The 9685-nt window shown below is 40.7% G+C and overlaps 1 pseudogene; it reads left to right on the top strand.

Annotated features, from left to right (window-relative positions):
• Positions 1-5894: 5894 nt before the first annotated feature.
• Positions 5895-7560, top strand: LOC138382573 (large ribosomal subunit protein uL30-like 1 pseudogene; annotated as a pseudogene).
• Positions 7561-9685: the final 2125 nt, after the last annotated feature.

The raw sequence follows: 9685 nt of genomic DNA on the forward strand, positions 1-9685 counted from the left end.
GCCATTGAAGACCCCACAATGATGCTCCTGCCTGCACCAGGGAAAGGTGGAGAATGACTGTGCTTATGTTAGAATGGCCAAAATCCAGAACACTGATAACACCAAATGCTGGCAAGGATGTGGAGCATCAAGAAAGCTGATAAGCTCCCTGCTGATACCAGAATAACTGACAAAGGGACACATTATGGAGCCATTTAAAATATTACAATTCCATCCTATTGCTTATGTAAGCCAGAGGAAATTATTTATACAAATTTAAAAATATATATTATAATTCCAGAAGACACTATTTCTTATTTGGTGTAACAACTTTGTGGACATCTTCGGAGAACTATTCTCAAATTCATCAAGGTTTTACTTCACCTTATCTTTATAAAACAAATCAGATTATATCCATTATATATATATAGAAGATATATCTAAATTGTCTTCCATTTCTGAAAATAAACAAAGTTAACAATTCTGTGTTGAAAAAAAAAAAGAATGACTGAGCCACAGTGAAAATACAAAATGGCTGCAAAAGATTCCCTTCCCTGAATCTTGGTGTACAGGGTGGCACAGGGATTTGAGAAGCTGTCAGGATGAAAAGATACCATTTCTTGCCCCTCTAAATAAGATTGGCATGGTATGCTTTCATCATACCCTTTGAAATAGATTCTTAGAAATTAAGACACATTATTTACATACAAGTACAGAAGTCTTTCTAAAACAACTGTTGGTGAGGATTTGAAGAAATTGGGACCCTCATATGTTGCTGGTGGGAATGTACAATGGTGTAGCTACTTTAGAAAGTTTACCAGTCTCTTAAAACGTCAAATATAGAGTTTATATGTGATCCAGTAATTATCCTCCTAGATATAGACCCAAGAGAATTAAAAACTTATTTCTACACAAAAACTTGTACACAATTGTTCTTATCAGCTTTATTCATCATAGCCAAATTGGAAACTACCCAAATGTTCATCAACAGATGGATGGATAAACAAAATGTGGTATATCTGTGCAATGGAATATTATTTGATATTTTATAAAAAGAGTGAAGTTCTGATGGACCTCAAAAACACTATGCTAAGTGAAAGAAGCAGCAATAATAGGCTACATATTGTATGATTCCATTTATAAGCGATGTCCAGAATAGGCAAATCCACAGATACAGAAAATAGATTAGCGGTTGCCAAGGGCTTTAGAGAAACGTCGGAGGGAAATGGGAGGGGCCGTTAATATGTTTTATTTTGGGGTGATGGCAGATAGTGGCGATGGATAGTTTTACAATCCTGTGAATAAACTAAAAATCACTGCATTGTACACTTACTTTAAAAGGATGAATTTTATGATATGTGAATTATATTTCAACAAAACTGTTATAAAAAAAACTTTTTGAGCTCTTTTGGATAGTTCAAGCCTTTGTCCTGGTGTATTCTTGTAACCAGTCAAGATATAACTAGCTGTTTTGAAATGTACTTAGCCTTGAGATGAAATAAAACAAATTTTTTAAGATAAACAAAGACAACAAAGCAATAAGAAGCTATTTTTTCACATATGTTGAAATTTCATGTTTTCAAACATCTGAAAAGAATCATCCATAAAATGAATCAGAATGATAATAGATATATTTTTGCAATACTTTCACAGATGGTCTTATTTAAACACATTCCGGGTGATGATAAATACAGAAGCTTATAGAGTTACATAATATGAGACTCTGGTTTGGATATGAGATCAGATGAGCAAGTTCTCTGAGGGAACATTTCTTATTTGTCTTTGTATTTTCAGGGGCGTAGAGTATGTGTTAAGGAAGGATTAAATGGGTTATCATTTTATAACTGTGCCTTTTTGAAGGAGCACATTTAACCAGCAATAAAATAAACATCATTTTGTCTTTGAGATGATACAATTTTAAACTACAGCCCATTCTGGAAAGCAGTAGGTGCTCAATAAATGTTTCCTGAAAGAATGTCTGAAGTAATAGATATGTGAGTGGACAAACATGGAGTACATAAAAGTGGATCTCAGAGCTGAGCCCCTCCACAGTCTAAAGGTAGCTTTCCCCTTCATTTCCAATATAATAAGCAATGGACTTTGAAGGATTTTTAATAAATGAGGGATCCAAAGATATCTGTGGTTTGATTTACGTGCAGAAGGTGTCTAAGGGGTTCTTTTATTTTCCTAAGTCCATCATCGGTAGTGTTAAGAACTTTTCACTATCTGACACCACAATATGTTAGAGTCCTCTGCACCAAGAGTGAAAACAATGCTTCCTGAAAAGTAATTATTTTGGAGTGAAACCTAGTTCTTAGTTATGCCATGTGATTATAAAACACTTTTATAGGAATAAAGGGATATTGGGACAGCACAGGACTTTTCATCAGTCTTTATTGGTTTTTTCTCCCAAGCCCAGATAAACCAATATTGTGAATATTGTGTGCGTGTGTGTATGTGTGTGTGTGTATTACAATTTCCCCAATAGAAGAACACTTTAGAAACATATATTGTCTGTGGAGGGAAAGGGAACCAAGTGGAATGTTGTGTTTCTGAATATTATCATCCACTTTACACTTTTCAATATATTTTCTAGCAAAAATGCAAAAATCACCAGGCTTCCCTTATTATATTGCATCAACTTGGTTTATAGTTATTTGAATCTGATAATTTGTTGATTCAAAGAACATGAAGGTTATCATGGGACTTTCTCTGAGATAAACAATGAATAATGACTTGATTGACACTCATCATTATCTCCATCAGATGAAGTCCGCGCTCGGAATCTGAAAGGGCAGAAATGGCAGGTCAAATCCATTGATTTTTTAAAGGTTTTGAGAGTTCCCTATTGATTTATTTACGTGGATGTGCACACTCTGAGATCAGGTAAGAAGTGAGAATGTTGGATTTCTCATAGGGAAATTCCTAAGTTCAAGTATAACAATGTTACAATGTTGGCCTACATCACATAGTTGTACATGTAGAAAAACAGCTTACAGCCTGTTAACTGTCTTACTTCTAGAGTTCAAACAGCTATTCAAGTATTGTTGACAATGAGGTGCCTTCTCTTCACCCTTTGGCAGCTCATCATACCTCATAATAAAATGAGAGACCTCCATCAACTCTGTTCTCAATTCTATCTCCAGCTAATCCTGTGAATGAACTCTTCTGTCTAGCCAAACTTTCTAAATTAATTCTTGACTCTCTGACTTTACTGCCTCTATTTCTTGGCATTTTCTTCCCATTAAAATCTTACTAGCGATCCTTAATACCAAATCTAGTTATTCTGGTAAAATGGCCACTGGACACAATGAGATAACCCTCCTCTCAACTCTTAGCATTTATCATCTGTATCCAACACATGGCATGCACATTTACAACTTTTTTTTGGAGTCAAATGTGGGAATGTTTATACCCAGTGCTGGGTTATGAATTCCTGGAGATCACAGACCACCTTGATTGATTTTTGCAAGGTATTTCACACATAGCAAACTTGCAATGAATGTTTGTTGACTGAATGAGTGAATGAGAAGAGATTAAAATTGAGGCAGTTACTCATTTAAGAGGTGTCCAAATGGTGAATGATTAAACAAGGTGCAGTAACTCATACTGTTCTTCCTTTTGACCTGTGGTGTTGTTTTTGAAGCTGAGATCCTCTGGTCTAATCAGACATATGGATATACCCCCTTGAGGTATGCTTGGGAAGGACTTTGATGGTCACACACAAAGCAGAGATGAGTACAGACCTGAGGTCCACTTGCTTTGCAAAGAGGCATCCTATCACAGAACTCTCTTAGTTCACAAAATGGCCATGCATTTCTCAAACCAATTTTTAAACTTTCACTTTAGAATTCTTACAAGTAACCCATGATGAATTACTTTATCCTGGGGTAACAATAAATTTGCTATTGTGACTGAAGTAATAATTTTGATTTCTCTCATGTCGCCAGATGTCACAGTGACAGAGCCAGAAGATTTCCGTAAGTGCCAGGAGCACATTCAACCTGGTAGATTGTTTTCAAAAGGTTCCAGCACAGACCACTTGGGTACAAAGGGTCAAATGCAGTCCAAACAAGTGCTTGACAATAATAGGTACAAAGGACTCGTGTCCTTGGTGAATGATTAATCCTAAGCTATCATAAACAAAAATGTTCTATACGTTTGATAAACACGTTTGTAAAAGAGCACAGGAAATATAGAAGAAAATCACACCTTTTGAAATTAAATGTCAGTCATAAGACAGCTGGCTTTTTCCTTTTTGAGGGGTTTTCTTTGACACTTTGAGTGAAGGTAGGATAGTATGCGCTATGGCTACACCCCAAGTTGGTAACATACATGCACCCATAATCAAAGTGTACCCATAGCATTCGTGTGTGTTTCTTTTATTGTGTTCTCCATTCAGTAGATTATTTTATGCACATTCATTCCCAGAGACCAAGCAGCTATAATGGAACATCGCTTTTCCCCTCCTATATTTTCTCTTCTTGTGCAGACGAGACAGCAATTAGCCATGACGATCGCTAGACAGAAAGACTCTTAAACCCATTTTGAAAAACTAAAAGCAAAACACTTTGCTGCATCTTCAGAGTAGCTTAAGAATAAAACCATGGCTATAAAAACAACCTTTTTTCCTACAAACGTGCAGGTGTGTGTGGTCCAACTCAGGTGACTATCCCATCTTTCCCAGGCATTTCACTGCAGAACAGAACATTTCTGAAGTTTAACTTTAGGAATCACGTTAAGGGTCACTTTATCACTTTACAAGTAAATACTTTACATGTCTACACATAACAAAATAATTCCCATTCTCAGCTTAGGATTCAAGTGTGGTATCGTCAGAATCATTAGCACCCTTCTTGGTACAAAAGGGGGAGGAGGATCAAGGTCATGGTGCAAAGACATGATGGCAGTGAGGAAACCCGTGCACCAACCAGAAGCTGGGAAGCCTCAGTGACTAATGGAAATTATCATGAAAATGAGAGAGAAATGGGCCCAGGTAGTGACAGTGCTTTCAAGCTGTCCTGTGTCAATAGAAATGCTTGAGAAATGGTTTCCTAGCCTTGTCATTGGGAAGACTAGAGAAGGAACCACTCTGACTGTTCCTCCCAACACACCTTCTGCAACCCCAAAGCCACAGCCCCTGCGTTTAGCATCTATGGACAATAAGAAACAAAAAACAACAACTTTTTTTTTTTTTTTTGAGACAGAGTCTTGCTCTGTTGCCCGGGCTAGAGTGAGTGCCGTGGCATCAGCCTAGCTCACAGCAACCTCAGACTCCTGGACTCAAGCAATTCTCCTGCCTCAGCCTCCCGGGTAGCTGGGACTGCAGGCATGTGCCACCATGCCCGGCTAATTTTTTCTATATATATTTTAGTTGGCCAGATAATTTCTTTCTATTTTTAGTAGAGACGAGGGTCTCGCTCTTGCTCAGGCTGGTCTCGAACCCCTGAGCTCAAATGATCCACCGGCCTCTGCCTCCCAGAGTGCTAGGATTACAGGCGTGAGCCACCACGCCCGGCCTAACAACAACCTTTTGGATGTAAGGGTTAAGACATATGGTTGCAAAGTAGAAAGAAAAGGGAATAGAAGAATAGAAGGGCATAAAATATCAACGTCAACCCACATGTCCTTTAAAGAGAGTCTTTTATTTCTTTTATGTTTCAGAAGTCTTTTTTTTTTTTTTTTTTTTAAATTCCAGAACCCATATTCTTTTCCTTCTTTTCCTCTTAAGAATACAGGTGTGAAGAATCTTAAATGGGGTTTCTCATGGGGAGCACTTTTCTGTACTTTGCATTATGGTCCTACCCCAGAATGGGCCCTAGAGTGGGCTCCCACATGCAGGCGTGGCCCCGGGAGGCCGCTCTTCTGGGCTGGCCTCCAATGCGAGCCAGTCTCCTGACTCACTCCTAGTTACTGCTCCTGGTTCCTGCCTGGGCTGGGGCATGGAGGCCAAAGCCCGTGGGTTTTTAAAAATATGTTATAAATATTGCAATTTGTTAACCATTTGGGGCTTGAATTCTCCTTATAAGATTCCTTTGCGAGTCTAGAAAGATGGTGGAGCAAGAGGAAAGGAAAAAAATCCCTTTGGTTCCAGAAAATCTCCTGAAAAAGAGGAAGGCTTACCAAGCCCTCAAAGCCACCCAGACAAAGCAGGCACTTTTGGCAAAGAAAGAGCAGAGGAAAGGAAAAGGGCCCAGGTTTAAGCAACTGGAATTGTTTCTACATGATTCCTGGTGGCAGCAATGTGACAAGGTGAGTCTCAGACGACTAGAAGTGAAACCTCATGCCTTGGAATTGGTGGGTAAACATTTCTTGGCCTTTGTTTTATGCATCCAAGGGATTAATGGGGTGAGTTCACTGGTGCAAAAGACCATCACAAGACTTCGCCTGAAGAAAATTTTCAGTGGTGTCTTTGAAGAGTCACCCCGCAGAGCCTAAAATTGCTGCTTCTGGTGGAACCTTAAGTGACCTGGGGATTTCCAAATCTGAAGTCCATCTGGGAACTCATCTTGAAATGTGGACATTCCAAGGTCAAGAATAAGACCATCCCTCTGACAGATAACACAGTGATCGAAGAGCACCTGGGGAACTTTGGTGTCATTTGCTTGGAAGACCTCCTTCAGGAAATTGCCTTCCCGGGGGGAGTATAATTTCCAGGAAATCTCCTGGTTCTTGCATCCTTTCCAACTCTCAGTAGCCTGTCATGCTACCAAGAATAAAATGGGCTTCCTCAAGGAGATGGGCTCACCTGGCTATGGAGGTGAACGCATCAATCAGCTCATCTGCCAGCTTACCCAGAATATCTGAAAGCACAGTGCATTGGGAGAGTGCGTTTTTGGGTTTTGAAATTATCAAGTATCTTCAGAGAAGATTATTTTCTGCTCTATGTTCAAAAATGAAGGGAAGGGTGAAGGAAAAGACAGTAGGTTATACTCATGGCAGGAACATCTTATCACAGTCCAGTTCCAGGGAAAAATTCCAGTGTTTTCTACTTTGGCTGCTGCCACCTCTGAAATCACATGCCATGGAGAAAGGAGTCCTGCTTTGTCAGATCTTCTATCCTGAGGTTAAACGTTGGTGAGTGAATGACTCAAGCATGTGTATGAGGATCCCTAAGACTCCTGCAACAGTGGACCAAGGCCAGGGGCATACTTGCATCTGGGTATTTCCAGGGCTTTGTTTTGAAAAGACTTGAAATACAATTAGGAAGGAGAATGAAAAAAAAAAAAAAAAAGAAAAAAGATTTGTTTATGAGGTCCTCCAGTTCCCTAGGACTCCTCCTATTGGAAAGAACCTTCCCCACAGTGGTGAAAGCCTTAAATGAGACAATCCACCTAGCTCATCTAGAGCAGGGCCCGGGGCACAGCACGAACTTGCCTGATGAATTTTTCCTCCTTCAGATAAACATCGGACCATACTGACCTCACTGATCTGAAATTCGTCCCTACAGCTTTGACCCATGGATTCTAGGTGTAGCCACTGCAATCCTACAAAACTGGGATAAGCCCGAAAATTCTTCCAAGTCTACTTTTCTCAATGTCAGGCAGACTTATTTTCAACTGTTCCTCAAAAGATGTGGTTGTTCTCCTCTGCTCATGTTCCATGTTATTTTTACCCACCAGCCAAGTATTTTAAAACCATCATTTTGGTGTATCTCTTTTTAAAGGCCATATGTGAATATGTGTGTGTATATTTACCACAATTATACTACTTTGCAGCTTACTATTTGTTAATAGTAAGCTTATGTTTCCCCTTCTTAAATGCTGTCAAACTAGATTTTAATTATTCTAATTAATAACAATCATAGGAACAAATATGTAATGAGCTCTTGCTACAGACCACACTAAACATAGTTCAATTCACATCAACCCTCTGAGATAGGCTCACTTATTATCAGTGTTTTGCAAATGAAAACCACAATCAAGGCAAGGTGTATGCAGGTTCCAAGTAACACAAGTGCACCAGGAAGTAAAGGATAAAGCCAAGATTCAAACGCAGATACTGCCAGTTCCAGAGCCTGCACTCCTTCCGGCATTGTTTTCCCTTTCCGGTTCTCCTTTGGCTAAAAGGTCATTTTTATTGTCCTTTATCCTTTTGTAACTGTGGCGCTTTGGAACTTTAGCCTGTGACAGTGTTTTCTGAGACCCATCTTTCTCTCTCACACTCATCTTCGAGTGTGTGTCCATCTTCCTAAATTATGCACACAACCCGAGCCCAGGGAGTGGCTGGCAGCCGCTCGTGTCTTCCAGCACTTCCCGTTCTCCCGCGTCTTGGAGGGGGACCTGTCCAGTCTCACTTCATGGGACCTGCCTGCCTTTCCTTGGCCTTGCTGATGTCTCGGTTGCATGTGTGAATTTGGAAAGCCTTTGCTTTTTGGGCTCCGCCACCCAAAGTACCTGTTTCTTGCCTTTTATCAACTAGCAGTCAACCTCAATGTTTTCTCTACCCGCTGGGAGGTGAGCCATTGGCATGATGAACCAGTAACTGGCCTAATATACTCCATCCACCTGGCAGGCGTAGAGAGTTGAAGTCTCTGATAATTTCTCCATCTTGTCTCTGCGTAAGACTTTACAGCTAAGCCAGGATCGCATCATAACACCTTCTCCTTTCTTTCATCCAGGGAGTGATTTGTGATGTACTCTCTGCCGTATTAACATAAACTTGATCTTTACCAAGACCCTGGCCAACGTGCCCCACCTTCCAGCTTGCGAGCTTTCTTTAAGCACAGCTCCGTCTCCTCCCCTTGGTGCAGGGCTGCCGTAACAAAGCTCCACAAACTGGGTTCTGGATTCCAGAAGCCCCAAATCCAGGTGTCAGGGGGGCCAGGCCCCTGGGAGACTCTGACTAGAATCCTTCCTGCCTCTTCCAGCTTCCGGGGGTGGCCGTTCCTGGCCTGGCAGCTGCATCACTCCACTCCTGCCTCTGTCATCCATGACACACCCTGTGCCTCTCTCTCTCTCTCTCTCTCTTCTGTTCACAAGGACACCCGTCATATTGGATCAGGGCCACTCTAATGCCTCATCTTAACCTGATTACACCTGCAAAGATCCTGTTTCCAAATAAGGTCACATTCACAGGGACTGGGAGTTTGAAGATTTCAACATATCTTTTTGGGGAACACAGTTCAATCCATGACAGTTGGTAAACCTGCTTCTTTTTCATAGTGTATACTCTTCTGTCAGCATATTCTAGTCATAAATCCCACCAGGGCAAAGCTCAAGGTAATTTACTGCATTCATCACCCTAAATTATAATCTCCAATTCACATTATATATTAGTTCATTGGGCATTGGCCAGTAGATGTATGGGTACATACGCTTCATTTTGTTTCCTTTACCCCTGCCTGGGTGTGTCAAGGTGTCATCAATTCTCTCTCCACACCTTTCTGCCTTACACCAAGCACCTGCTTTGTGCCGGACAAAGGTCTAGGGGCTGCGGGATCCACGAGAACTAGGGCTGATACTGTCTCTATTCACATGGAGTTTGAGTTCTAGCGGCAGAGACAGAAACTGAGCAGTATGCATGAAAAGTGCAGGGAGTTGTGGACATGGCCTTTGAAACTTGGCCCTTCTCTTCCTAGGCCTGTGGCCATGATAAACCACCTCTCCTCTCTGTACCTGTTTGCTCACCTGCCAAAGGGGACACTATTAGCAAACATTTCATAGCATTATTGGAAGGATTGGCTGAATAAATTACATGTGAAATT

Source organism: Eulemur rufifrons, chromosome 4, assembly GCF_041146395.1.
Source record: "Eulemur rufifrons isolate Redbay chromosome 4, OSU_ERuf_1, whole genome shotgun sequence".
Classification (NCBI taxonomy): domain Eukaryota; kingdom Metazoa; phylum Chordata; class Mammalia; order Primates; family Lemuridae; genus Eulemur; species Eulemur rufifrons.